This window comes from Nicotiana attenuata, unplaced genomic scaffold (assembly GCF_001879085.1).
Source record: "Nicotiana attenuata strain UT unplaced genomic scaffold, NIATTr2, whole genome shotgun sequence".
Lineage (NCBI taxonomy): Eukaryota > Viridiplantae > Streptophyta > Magnoliopsida > Solanales > Solanaceae > Nicotiana > Nicotiana attenuata.
Window position 1 is genome coordinate 362,645 of NW_017670350.1, and position 13,900 is coordinate 376,544.

The 13,900-nt window shown below is 34.4% G+C and overlaps 1 pseudogene; it reads right to left on the bottom strand.

The window, feature by feature from the left end:
- Positions 1–6,886: 6,886 nt before the first annotated feature.
- LOC109238226 lies at positions 6,887–12,355 on the bottom strand (annotated as a pseudogene).
- Positions 12,356–13,900: the final 1,545 nt, after the last annotated feature.

Sequence of the window (13,900 nt, forward strand, 5' to 3'; positions counted from 1 at the left end):
ACGATTCATCCTAATGTTCCATATACTGAAACTAGAACCCCCATCAAATTTCTCTACTTCGTGATTTGTTGAAGATGATGAAAACATCTTACCCTAGACTATATGTAGAAACTTGAACCTTGCTCTGATACCAATTGTTGCGGAAGATCGTGGGTTAACTAGCCCACAATCACACACAAAGCAAATAGAGAAGAAAAATCAACACAAGGATTTAACGAGGTTCGGCTAAGCCTAATCCTCGGAGCAGAAGCAGAGAGAGTTTTCCACTATGAATGAAAAGAAAATCACAATACAATCTATAGAATCCCCCAACTACAACCCCTATATATAGATCTCAAATGGTCCCAAACCTATAAGAGAAAGGTTTTCCAATTTGACAAGGACTATAGGTTTTTCTTTCCCAAATCTATTAGGACAATGAGTTTTCCTAAACTTATAGGGATTATGGATTTCCTAAAAATACAAAAAAATAATTCAGGCCACAAAATAACAGATCTATTAAGAGTATAAGATTTTTGAAAAAGACCGTACAAGCTTGACTCAAAGCGAACAGGATTAAGATCAATTGAACATTACAGAAAAAAGTAGATCAAAGCGAGCTATTTGAAAATCAAGATATGACTTGGTATCAACTATGCCAAGGCATGAACTTCATGAATCCTAGAAAAGGCTGGAAGAAGTCAAGATCAAGGGGATTATACAGGTCGTGGAGCAACATAGGTCTATGGAATAGAAAGAATCTCTAGGGAGAGTTTGTATAGACATGACATTTAAAGAGAATACTTAAGAGCTTGTTAGTGTTTGTGGGAACTTCTGTATTCTGGAGGATAATATCAATTTCTCAAATTAAAAATATTTTCTAATACTTAAAGCTGAAAAACTTTATTATGTGTCTCACACAACTGACACTTATTATGTGATCTTTATTTTGTCTCACAATAAAGTGGACCCAATTCTTACATATTTGGGTCCACAAAACCTTAGGTCCACTTTGTTGTGAGACAAAATATAGCCTCACACAACTAATGTCAGTTGTGTGAGGCACAAAATATTTTTTTTCTTAAAGCTTATTAATCATTTACAATCAGCTAATCGATACGGGCTCTTACTCCTATTATTAGTCACAGGGGGAGAATTCTCTAGACTAGTAAAATTGTATTTAAAAAAACTCATGTAATTCTCTTAATTAATATGAACAATACTATATGTTTTGACTCTACCAACCGATGGATTTCCACTTTCTTTTAACTTTTGTGTTGCTAATATTGTTCTTAGATTGTACGGTAGTAAAATAGATAAAATTCTTTCACAATTAATTAGAGCTTTCAGAGTACGAGCCTTCGGTATAAAAAATTCAACAGGGAAATGCTTCCTTCTTTAATGTGATTTACGCGACGTGAATCTAAATTGAGTGAAGACCCAATACAGACACTATACTGAATTTAAATTAATCGAAACTCCAATAAAAATACCAGATTGGATGGAAAACAAAAAAATTGCACTTGAATGGACACTTATAATGATTGATTTAATCTCCCCATTCACTTCATTCTCTCAAGTTGTTTTGGCATCTTTGATTGAACAAGACGCACTGCTACTAAAAGCCCCACCATCATTATCCCACTATTCATACTATGATTAGCATTGCTAAATAGTTGTAATAATTGACAGCTATGATCCTGCAACTGTATTTTAAAAATGGTCCCTGACTCGGGCATATCTTCAAGGGTTGTTTTATCGGATTAAATTGATCAGTTAAGTCTACCAGATTGTTTACTTTTGCTCTTCAAAATTTCTCTAACAGACCGGATAGAGTTAATGTTATTATTTCTCTACCTATATGTTAAGTTGTTCATAAGTCTACCCGATTTTTATGGGTTAAAACCATAAGATGGTTGTTCTTAAAAGGAACGATAAGGGGTCGACCACGTCGTAATCATGCCCACGGGGTGTGATAGCAAAGAGCACCTCGTCCATGCCGGGGTCAAACCGTCGGAAAGCTTACATCGCAGAACAAATGTAATGTTTGGGCAAGTGATGAAGGATAAATTCAAAAGCAAGTACACCAGTCAAAGACCATTGGATAAAAGGGAAAATTGTTAATATATACAGGGGAGCTGAGCCCAATCTGGGTTTTTTTTTTAGTTATCACTATGGAATCAACAAGGGGATTCTCTTAGTCATCAACAATTCCCTCTCTTCTCCTTCTTTGCTTCCACGATTATGGTGCAAACATGTCATAGATGTAAGCCTATCATTCACATTCGATGTACGATAATCATCTTATGAAATATTACATGTTCTTGTTTCTTTGATTTTTGTACTCAATATATTTAGATCTAAAGTTAATTATGTTTGGCTAAGATTTATCTTCTATATCTCTGTTAATTAGTTTAACAAAAGGATTTAATACTTGTTTGGTCAAACAATTTGACGTCATCTGTGGGAATTTCTTAGCCAAATTTTTTAGTTTCCATTAGATCTTGAGCTGAAAACATTTATTAGCAATGTAATGGGTTACATGAAACGGCTCTTCATCTTCTTTTAAAAGCTCATCCAAGTGTTTCTTTGCCATCACTCAATACTCTAAACTAAAAATGGAGCTTTTATCAGTGAGGTTGTATAGTAATGAGTTAATTAAGCTTTCCTTTGGCCGTAAATTGTGGCAACTTCTTTCAAATTTTTTTGAAAACATTATTTGTTCACGGAGTCCTGTGTGACAAGAAAGCATCGGGAGTCTTGTGTGACAAGAAAGCATCGGGAGTCCTGTGTGACAAGAAAGTGCCTCTGTTACTAAAAGGTAAGTTTTATAGAGCGGTGGTTAGGCCTGCCATGTTGTAGGGGACGGAATGTTGGCCGGTTAAGAACTCACACATCCAGAAGATGAAAGTAGTAGAAATGAGGATGTTGAGGTAGATGTGCGGGCATACTAGGATGGATAGGATTAAGAATGACGATATTCGAGAGAAGGTAGGTGTGGCCCCCTTGGAGGACAAGATGCGGGAAGCAAGACTCAAATGGTTTGGACCCATTCAGAGGAGGAGCACTGATGCACCGGTGAGGAGGTGTGAGCGACTGGCTGTGGTGGGCACGAGGAGAGGTAGAGGGCGACCTAAGAAGTATTGGGGAGAGGGGATCAGGCAGGACATGGCGCGACTTAGGATTACTGAGGACATGGCCCTTGACAGGGAATTGTGGAGGTCGAGCATTAAGGTTGTAGGTTAGGGGGAAGTTGTGAATATTTCTACGGTGCACCAGAGTGAGACTAGCCAGTTAGGATTTAGTTCTAGGATGCTAGTGATTATCTACTGAGGTAGGGCTTTATCTGCTAGTCATTATTGTGCTTTGCATTTATTTCATATTTCTTATATTGTTGTTATTTTATTATGATTCTATTGATGGTACTAATATATCGTCTCTTGTTGCCTTCTTGAGCCGAGGGTCTCCTGGAAACAGCCTCTCTGCCCCTCGGGGTAGGGGTAAGGTCTGCGTACATATTTTCCTCCGCTTACCCCACTTGTGGGATTACACTGGGCCGTTGTTGTTGTTGTTGTATTTGTTCACGGAAGATTTTGATTTCTTTTTCAAGTTCTCAAAATCTGGTTTACGTCAGCTTTTAGATGATTTCTTTTTTCTTCCACTCTTAAAACTTTAAGTTTTTTTTTCAAATAAAATGCATATCCAAACATAAGTTCTAATTTCCAAAATTTATTTTTTCAACACAACTTCAAAAATTCTTTTTTTCAAGTTTCAGCTAAATCTATATCGAAACGATAACTAAAACGTTCAAGAGTTGGATATGGGTTGTGAGTTATTGAAGTATATATATAGAAAGAAGAGTTTGAAGAGAATTCAACTTTAAAACAAAGAAATGGGGAGATGTGTTCTTTAAGGGTCTGTTTGGAAAGCCACTAGGTAATTGGAATTGGTGTAATTACTAGGTTAGTAATTACACAACCTAGTAATTACACAGTTATATAATTACGACGACCTGTCGGTTTGTCATAGTGTAATTATAAATTTACTGTTTGTTTGCACAAGTGTAATTATACAGTTAGATTAAATTTTAAATGAAGTAATTTTCAAAACTTAAAAGTTAATATAATAAATATATGCCTATAAATTTTATAAGTGTAAATGATATTATATTTGATATTTAAGATGTATATTTTTCGTGAATATACATTAATTAGTAATCATATATTTACAATTAATAATTGTAAAAAATAATTTTTATATATTTTCTAAATTAATAATATTTAGTTTAGATACTTACAAAACTATAAACATATGTTTTGTAAGAACATCGTGGAATTCTTGTTTGATAAAATAAATTAATATATATAAATATAATGTCATAACATTATTCAAATGTTTGACAAAACTAATCTATCAATTCTAACTAAAAAAATGAACAATATGCAATGTGAGTCAATACTGCTAAAACAAGTAAATTGGAACCATGAATATAGCACAATTTTAAAACACACAAAAAAAAAATAGTTTAACATAGGTCAAATTCCAACATAATAAAGTAAGTTCCACTACAACTTAAGATTAGGAAACAAAATAAGTTTATAATCATATTTAAAAACAAAATTTTACTTTAATTGCATCACTCATTATATGCCAAGTTTGTTAATGACTCATTATTTCTAATATTAGGAGGTGTAGGTTCAAAAAAATAGAATAATAAAATAAATAATAAATAAAATATAAGCAATTACATGGATCACAAGAAGAAAAGGTAGAGAAATAAAAGATAATAATGTACATAGAAAAATATATTTTAAAATTTCAAAAAAAATTAAAAATTAAAAAAATAGAAATAAAAGTTATAAAGAAAATAAATTAAAATAAAACAAAAAGGAAAGAACTAAAAAGCAACCTTGTAATTACACAGTGTAACTACCACTAATTCTCACCTACCCCTTGAGAATTGGAGAGTGTAATTACACCCCGCCAATTACACATAATCCCATGCTGACCAAGTAATTATTTGACCAAACAAATATGTCAAACTGTGTTATTACACCCAATTACACTCAAATCCAATTCCAAGGTGGCTTTCCAAAATGGCTCTAAAAAGGGGGAGATATTGAAAAAGGGTACTGGGATTAGATATAGTAAGAGAGTGGAGAAAAACAAAGAACAGAGAGAGGAGACTTGCTGATTCTAAGCTGGGATTTACAAGATCGAGGGAAATGGTGGTTATAAACAAATAGTAATTACCTATTAAAAGACAGAAAAAAGTAGTAGTTAGCTCCAGTACTAGAACTTTTCAAATGGCTGCAACTGTAGCTTGTGTAAGACTCTGTTTGCAGGAATAGTACCACAACCAGCAGGCAAAGGCAATCTTGTGATAACTTAGCCAAATATCTGTGTATGTGTGTGCGTATTTCTAGGAAGAGCAGGAGTGAGTAGTCGTTTAGTTTATAAGCTATGAGAGTGATTATAATACAGTAATAATAAAGCATAGTCCATTACTCAAATGGTCACTCAACTATCCCAAATTATCTCCTAAAGTCACTTTACTTTCGTTTGTAACAACAAAGTCACTGAACTATGCATATTGCACTCAGGAGGTCACTCAACTAGATTTTCCAAATTTTGGATTGCCAAATACCTATTTTACACTCTAAATTATAAACATTTATCTTCTTTTTATTTTTTTAAAACTTTTTAATGTTATGATATTCCCTTTTTAATTTATATTATGAACTTACCTATAGAATAAATAAATATTATATATAAATTAAAAAAATAAAAAGTATTTAAGCATATATAATGCTGGAATAACAAAATAATGAGCATAGTAAAAAAAAAATAATTAGAATAATTTGTTAGTAATAATAATTTTAGTATTAACGACAAAAATTCAAAAATTTATTTACACAATTCAGAATGAAAGAAAATAAAGATTGTAAAATATATATTCCATGCACATAATATAAAAATAATTATTTAAATAAAGGTATTTTTATAATATAATTGAGCATAAGTTTCAAGAATATATAATGTATATTATAAAAATACTTTTATTTAAATAATTATTTTTAGATTACGTGCATGGAATATATATTTTACAACCTTTATTTTCATTCATTCTGAATTGTGTAAATAAATTTTTGAATTTTTGTTCTTAATACTAAAATTATTATTAATATCAAATTATTCTAATTATTTTTTACTATGGTCATTATTTTGTTATTCCTGGAAACAGCCTCTCTGCCCTTTTCGGGGTAGGGGTAAGGTCTGCGTACACTCTACTCTCCCCAGACCCCGCTAGTGGGATTTTACTGGGTATGTTGTTGTTGGTCATTATTTTGTTATTCCAGCATTATAGATGCTTAAATACTTTTTATTTTTTTTAATTTATAAATAATGTTTATTTATTCTTTAGGTAAGTCCATAATATAAATTAAAAAGGAAAAATCATAATATTAAAAAGTTAAAAATAAAATAAAAGAAGATAAATATTTATAATTTAGAAGGTAAAATAGGTATTTGGCAATTCAAAATTTGGAAAATCGAGTTGAGTGACCTTCTGAGTGCAATAGGCATAGTTCAGTGACTTTGTTGTCACAAACGAAAGTAAAGTGACTTTAGGTGATAATTTGGGATAGTTGAGTGACCATTTGAGTAATGGACTCTAATAAAGCATAAATTGGTAAAAAAATCTCTGAGGGAAGTAAACTTCAGCAAGAGTAAATAATTGCAGTTATTGTGCAAAATGAAAGACAAAAAGTAGGCAGGCAGTCACGGAATACTCGAAGAGCGCCGAACTTTTCCGAATCAGTCACACCTTTCACCGTAAGTCCGTAACTTGCCAGCACCATATGTTGTGCTTCTCGTTGTAAAAGGTAAATTGCGAATGCATGGGAGATAGGAAAAAGAGTTCTTCTTGAATTTGGTGATTGATTTGGTTAAAACTTGTTTAATATCTTATATAACAAATGACACGTCATAAAGTTTTCGTTCAAAACTTTGAGAAACTCCAAAATTTCATCTGTATAAACATATTAAAATTCCTAGAGAATGTGGTTTCTTCTTTCCTAGGCTGAGCAAACACTGGGATCAGCCAATCAGCACAAGCAGTGGCATTGCAATCCTCTTTGCTGGATAATTGCACTATGTGTATATATATATATATATATATGTAAAAATTGTTGTATCTCCGAAACACGAGAACAACTATTCCAACCTTTTTCAATGCATCAGTATCTGGAAAGCCTCATTAAGAGTCTCCACTACATATTCATAACCAAGAGTGTCAGCTCGTGCCCTGAACTCATCGACCTCACCCTGTGGAACTTGGATGCCGACTAACACATTTGCACCAGTTTCTCCCTTTCAGGCAGATAGGAAAAAATAGAAAAAATTACCAATGCGATTAAGTACCAAAAAGGGAACAATGGAACTAGAAGAATAAGATTCAGGAAAAGTACCTGTGCACGGTAATGGAACAAACTAATATTCCAACGCGGGCTAAAAGCATCTAAAAACTTCATCAAAGCACCAGGCCTCTCGGGAAAAATGAATCGACAGAGAAGCTCATCGTGAACATTTGATCTGCCACCCATCTTCAAAGAATCAAAGCAGAGAGAGAGAGAGCCATCAATATCAAATGAACACCAGATAAATAAGCCGAGTAGACTGAAAGGCAACATCTCACTTCTTAAGGAACTTGAAAATTTCTCTCTGCAGATATGCTCTCTAAGTGTTAAGAATTCAAGCGATGAAAAATCAATAATTTAAAGTCAATAAGGATCTTAACATTGTAGTAAAAAATTTGGAACAAACATAGAATAACTAATCACGAGACAAACATACATATTTACAGTTTTGGTCTAAGAATTAGATCCACATGATACGGAAAGACTTGAAACATTACCAGATGCCTTAGATGATCTTTGACCAATTCATTATCTGTAAAATTAATGGTATGTAGTTGTGATGATTCCATCCTGTCCACCATTTCTTCAAGTTCTAGTTTAGTGTGAAGACCAACTCTGCCATAAGAAAAAAGCCATAAATGATGAATAAGACTCGCCATTATAATTATCTACTAATTCATAGTCCATAGATAAAATAACTTATTGCCAAATAATAAAATCAAAGTCAAAATGAGTTAACATTCTCTTTAAAAGATCATGGAGATGTTACCTGTAAAGTACTCTAGCTTTTTCTTTCTCAGAATTATATCTGTACTTCAATTCAGTAAGATTCATCCTTCCCACCTGTAATCAGAAAGTTAATGGTTCAGAAAAGCACCAGTAATCAAAAGTGCATATTAAGTGCTCTAATTGTCCCACCATCTTATAGAACTTTCTGAAGCTCCCTGGCTCTTCCGGCATATAAGTAGCGAGAACAGCTTCCCGCTGCCTACCAACATCCGCGAGTTCAGTTACCAATCTAAGTCTGTCAAAATTCATGTTGGCTCCACTAGTTATTGCTACTATGTTTTCACCCTTCAGGCCATAGTGCTTACAATATGCTTCTGCTCCAGCAAGAGCAAGTGCACCTGCAGGCTCCAATATGCTTCGTTTCTCTTCAAACATGTCCTATTCAAAACAGCAATGAACTTTCACTCAAAAGATCTGAAACTCACGTAACAAAAATCCGTCTTGTTGACAATTATTATAGACCTACAACATAAAAGATGTCAAAACTAAAGATCGATTTCATGAGGGATAACTTGGCTACAGAAATTCTGTGTTGCCTCAAGGGCATTCAACAGACCTGCACCATAAAAGGGTGATCAAATGATATATCTGAACATGTTGTTAATGACTTGAAGCAGCATCAAAGCTCCATATAAATGAGACAAAAGCTTGTTGTTTTCAGTGAATCAGGTGCAAAACATACAGGAACTAGAAACAATCATGGGGTTCCCAGTGAGAGAACTTCCTACTAATTATTTGGGATCCAAAGAAGTTTGGCAAGGGGTTATAGAGAGTTTTTAAAAGATGTTGGCAAAAAGGAAGACACAATAGCTATACTTGTGAAGAAGGTTGACTCTGATAAACAGTATAAAAGACAGCATACTAACTTACTTCATGTCCCTATTTTAAGTGCCAAAGGAGGACGATGATGTAGCTGGACAATATTAGGAGAAACTTCCAATTAAAGGAAACAGTGAAGACCATAAGCTTCATCTTTTGAAGTGGGAGGCAATTCTTATGGAGAAGAAGGAGAGAGGCATCGAGGTGAGCACAAAACAAAGCCTCCTATGTAAATGGTTAGGTACCACAAGGAAACAAACTATAGAAGGGTGTGGTTTTTGCTAAATATGGGGCAAATGACAGGCAGTGTGCCAATGCAGTCACTTCTTCACATAGAACATGAGTATGGAAAGGAATGAGAAACTTTAGCAAGAACTTAAAGCAATATAGCAGATTTGAGGTGTTGAACGGACAGAAGTTGTTTTTTTGGGAAGACCAATGGATAGGGCATGATTACTTGGGGTCAATTCCCTAATTTTTATGGATTGGCAGCACAACCAAAGATGAATAACACACAATATAGGAACAATGGATACCTGAATTTTAATCCATATCAGTGTTTGACCAAAGACCTACATTTCTAGAATTTTGGGGAATGTTCTGCTAAGTAAGGATATAGAAGGCATCAACTTCACAATTTCCATAATTTCTAAGTATTCTTAATTCCATCAATTTTCATATTTTTACTATTCTTATTCTCCATATATGAACATTAAAAAATAGAAAATTAGCAAATATTAATTCTACACCGCGATGCCTCGTGCTCTCCTTTGAAACACTGCTCCATTGTTTTATCAGATATCACACAACAGGAAGGAACAAAGGTGAGAGAAGAGTGATATTTTCTAAGGTGCACATAATGAGAGGTAACTGACAAGTTGTGACTTTTCCTCTCATATTCTGGAGATTGGGGTCTTTGAGGAGGTAGATACATGCATTGAAACTTGAAAGATTAGGTCCTCAGTATAAGAGGTAAAAATTAGCGGGTAAAAGTACTTAACATGCAATACATTAGTGCTGACTTACCTTTATCGATGCACATATAGCATCACGACCAACTAGGACCACCCCATCTAATAATTCCCTGCAGAGACGAAAAGTTTCTTCTCCCATCACTTTAATAGCTACAGCATCTGCAAAACCTCCAACATGTTCCAGCATTATTCTTCGACCAAGGTGCAACGACAATGCCATTGCATTTGAATGGAATGGCTCAACACCGATAATCTTTATATCAGGGGAAACTTTTTTCAAATATACCGCAATTCCAGCTATAAGACCCCCTCCACCAACAGGTACAAATACTGCGTGTATGTCATCCTTGAACTGGCGACTAATCTCCATTCCAACTGTACCTTGTCCTTGTTAGTTTCATTGTGTAAATAGTAGTAGATAATCCTAATCCCATATGTATTAGGAGTAGGACATGTATTGTGTATATATATAGGGCTCAGTGTATCATTGTCTTAATTAATCAATAATATTTTCTCCCGTGCTTTCTCACAGTCCTATTATAATATCAGGGTGATCAAAAGGAGGGACGAATGTGCGGCCTTCTGCTTTGGCCTGAGCTTTCGCGTATGCTTGAGCTTCATCATATGTGTCCCCCTTGCGAATAACAGTAGCACCCAATCTCTCAACGGATTTCCACTGCTCAGTAGAAAAGAGCACGGAGTTAAAACACTGGATAATCTCCGAATTAAAATAACAGAATGAACTCAAATGGAAGCTATAAAAACCAAGAGAGTCATTCAACAATCCTAACTTTAGTTTCTGGTGTAGTAACAGGCATCACAATCACAGCATTGCAACCAAGTCTCTTGGCAGCTAATGCAACACCTTGTGCATGATTTCCAGCTGATGAGCATATAACTCCCTTTTCTAACAGCTCTCTAGGGAGCTTTGCCATCATATGGTAAGATCCTCTGACCTTGAATGAGAAGACCTGTAAATATGAGTGTATGACAATGTTACTGAGACTACTCCAATGTAAAAGATTTGTATTTCCAATTACAAGAACCTCCTCTGGTTTTTTTTTGGATGGAAATATCAACAACATAAGAAATATAGAAGAGGAACAAGCATTAAACTTTCTAAATCAAAAGTTAGAGAGGATTGACAAAATACACAAAATTAGATAAATCCAGAATGCATAGAAACTAATGAACTTGCTCCCTTTGGTGTAGGATACAGAAATGTAAAGATGAGCTGAATAACTAACTAGGCAGGCTCTCGTTAGATAAATCCACAATGCCATTGTATGTTTTCCTTTTCTCTTTCCTCAGTAATTAATCTTCTCTGACCCCAAATCATCCCAGATTGTAACAAGAGTAGATCAAAGCCAAAAAACTTATAGAGTTAGAGTCACTTTCCTCTTTGAATGAGAATGAGAACTTAGATATTTCATATATCTGAAGCATAATCATAACGGAATGGGACGAACCTCAAATAGCTTAGAATCATTCTATCAAAAGTATAAAATAATAGATCACAAGAAAATGTTTTTGTGACAAATACGCAGGACTCCCTGCGTCCCATTTTATGTGACGGAATTGGCCACAGAGTTTCAGAAAGAAAGATAGACTTTTATCAAAGAAATCCACACAAAGAAACAGAAAGAGAACTGCAAATTAACATAAAAAATATCAAACTTCAACAAATGAAACAGGAAGAAAACTGAAAATTAACACCATAAATTCAAATTTTAACAAATATTTTACAATTCTGCAAAAATGAAAATGAGAAAATCGTAAGCTTACCGGCTGGAGATCCTCTCTTTTAAGCCACAAATTTACCCCTAACCTCTCGGAGAGCTTAGGTGCAAACTGCAGAGGCGTTTCATCGGCTACCTCATACACTTTTGATGTCAATATTTCTTTCAGGTACTTGTAGCCAATATTACCACGTGGATAATTCGGTATCAAATACCCTGGCTCGCATTGTAACGAACTCGGGTGTACTACTGGTAGCACTGTATCTGAAACAGACGGGGGTGCCTGTAACGGTGAAATCTCCAACGGCTTCTCCGCTATAAGTGCCGCCGGCGGTTTGATCCCCGTCCTTTTTGTTTTCCTAGTGGCGGCGGGTTTCATGGCATCGGAGGTAACCGTAATAAAGTCTGTGCCCGACGTGGATTTGGGACCGAAGTGGAAATTGCGTGACATTAGGGAATTAAAACGGAGAACATCCATTTTGTGTGTAGATTGATTATATGTATCTATAGGATCCGGCGGTCGGAGATGTGGATGTTTGACGGCGGTAAAGGTCGACGGCTACGGGTTGCAGCGGAGAAAAGAGGCGGAACAACGGCTGCGGTAACTGAATTTTGAAAGCCGCGCCCCAGTAGCCGGACCCCGCGCGATAATCTTAATTTTGATGACATGAAAAGTAAGAAGTTAAATAGAATGTGATACTCTCACGTGACACTATTTCTTTTTAATTTTATTTAGAAATATATTTTTAAAATAATTTAATTTTAAACTTCTCGTTTTATTATTAATACTATAATTTTATAGTCATAAAAATATTATTTTATTTTTTAAAGACCATAAGTTTCAAAAGGATACTTTTTTCTTAAATTTTGTATTCGATCTGTCGGAAACAATCTCTTTACCTCCACAAGGTAGGAGAAAGGTCTGCGTACACACTATTAGGGGTGCCAAATGGACGGGTTGAGCCGATTTTGGACGGGTCAAAACGGGTTGAGTAATAATTGGGCGGGTCATTCGACCTGCCCAAAAATTACTTGGGCTAAGATGGGTTGGGCCAAGATGGCTAAAATTTGACCCATACCCAACCCACCCAACTCTTATCATTCTTTAATTATTATATATTTTTTTCTTATGAATTATATAATTCCTAAATAAAACTTTTTCTTTTGTTATGGTCATATATAACTTATCAAAAAAAAAAAATTTATTTCTAAGATATTTTGGCAAAGTTACTCATGGATCAATTTGGGATAAAATTCAACCCAACTTTAAATGGTTTTAGATGAGTTGAGTCAAGATGGGTTGAGTTAAATAAAGGGGCGGGTCAATAACAAGCCCAACCTTGGGCGGGTCATTTGGGTTTAAGCCAAATTTGACATTACTACACACTATCTTCCCCAGACCCCATATTGTAAAAATATTGTTGTTGTATTAAATTTTGTACTTGGTCAAACATATATATACACGGGATTTTTACATTTCTATGCCATATAGTAGACTATATTACCCTAAATGTTCATGTTTAGTAAATTACCCTACCTACACAAGTTTTGTTTACAAAATATATACATTCCACCTTAAAAGGCTCTCAATCCATTATTAGTGCATTCAATTAAGGGATTTAGTTACACCATTTTCCTTTTTTGGTCCTCTTCTCTTTCCTTATGTTTCCGCTTATATGTCACAATTCGGTGGATCTTTAAAATACATATGAATTTTTTTGGGTCAACTGATTTGGTCTATGTGTTCTTGTTTGACTTTATCTCAGCAGAGACTATTCAACTGTGCATGTGCTATTGACTCGTTAATGGAAGTCTCAATTGCCTATTGTCTACATGCTGACACCTATCTTTATCGTGCTCCCAACTTTCTTTTGCAAAGATTTGAATTATTCCTAATCATCTTTATTGTCTTAATCTTTTTATTGGAATAGTCGAAAACATTAGAAAGTTTCCCTTGCTTAACAGTGTACAGAGTCTACATGCATTCACCGTCTTTAAGATCTATTTTTACAAGTACGATAAAAGAAGATTCATTATGCTTGTTTATTTTAATTTTATATGTTATTGAGACTCCTTGTAATAAAAGACTGTTGTATTGCTGCTAAATACAACTTAAATATAAATTTTATACAATATATCTTTTGTATATTTTGTATCTGATTTATACATAGTAAAAATAAAT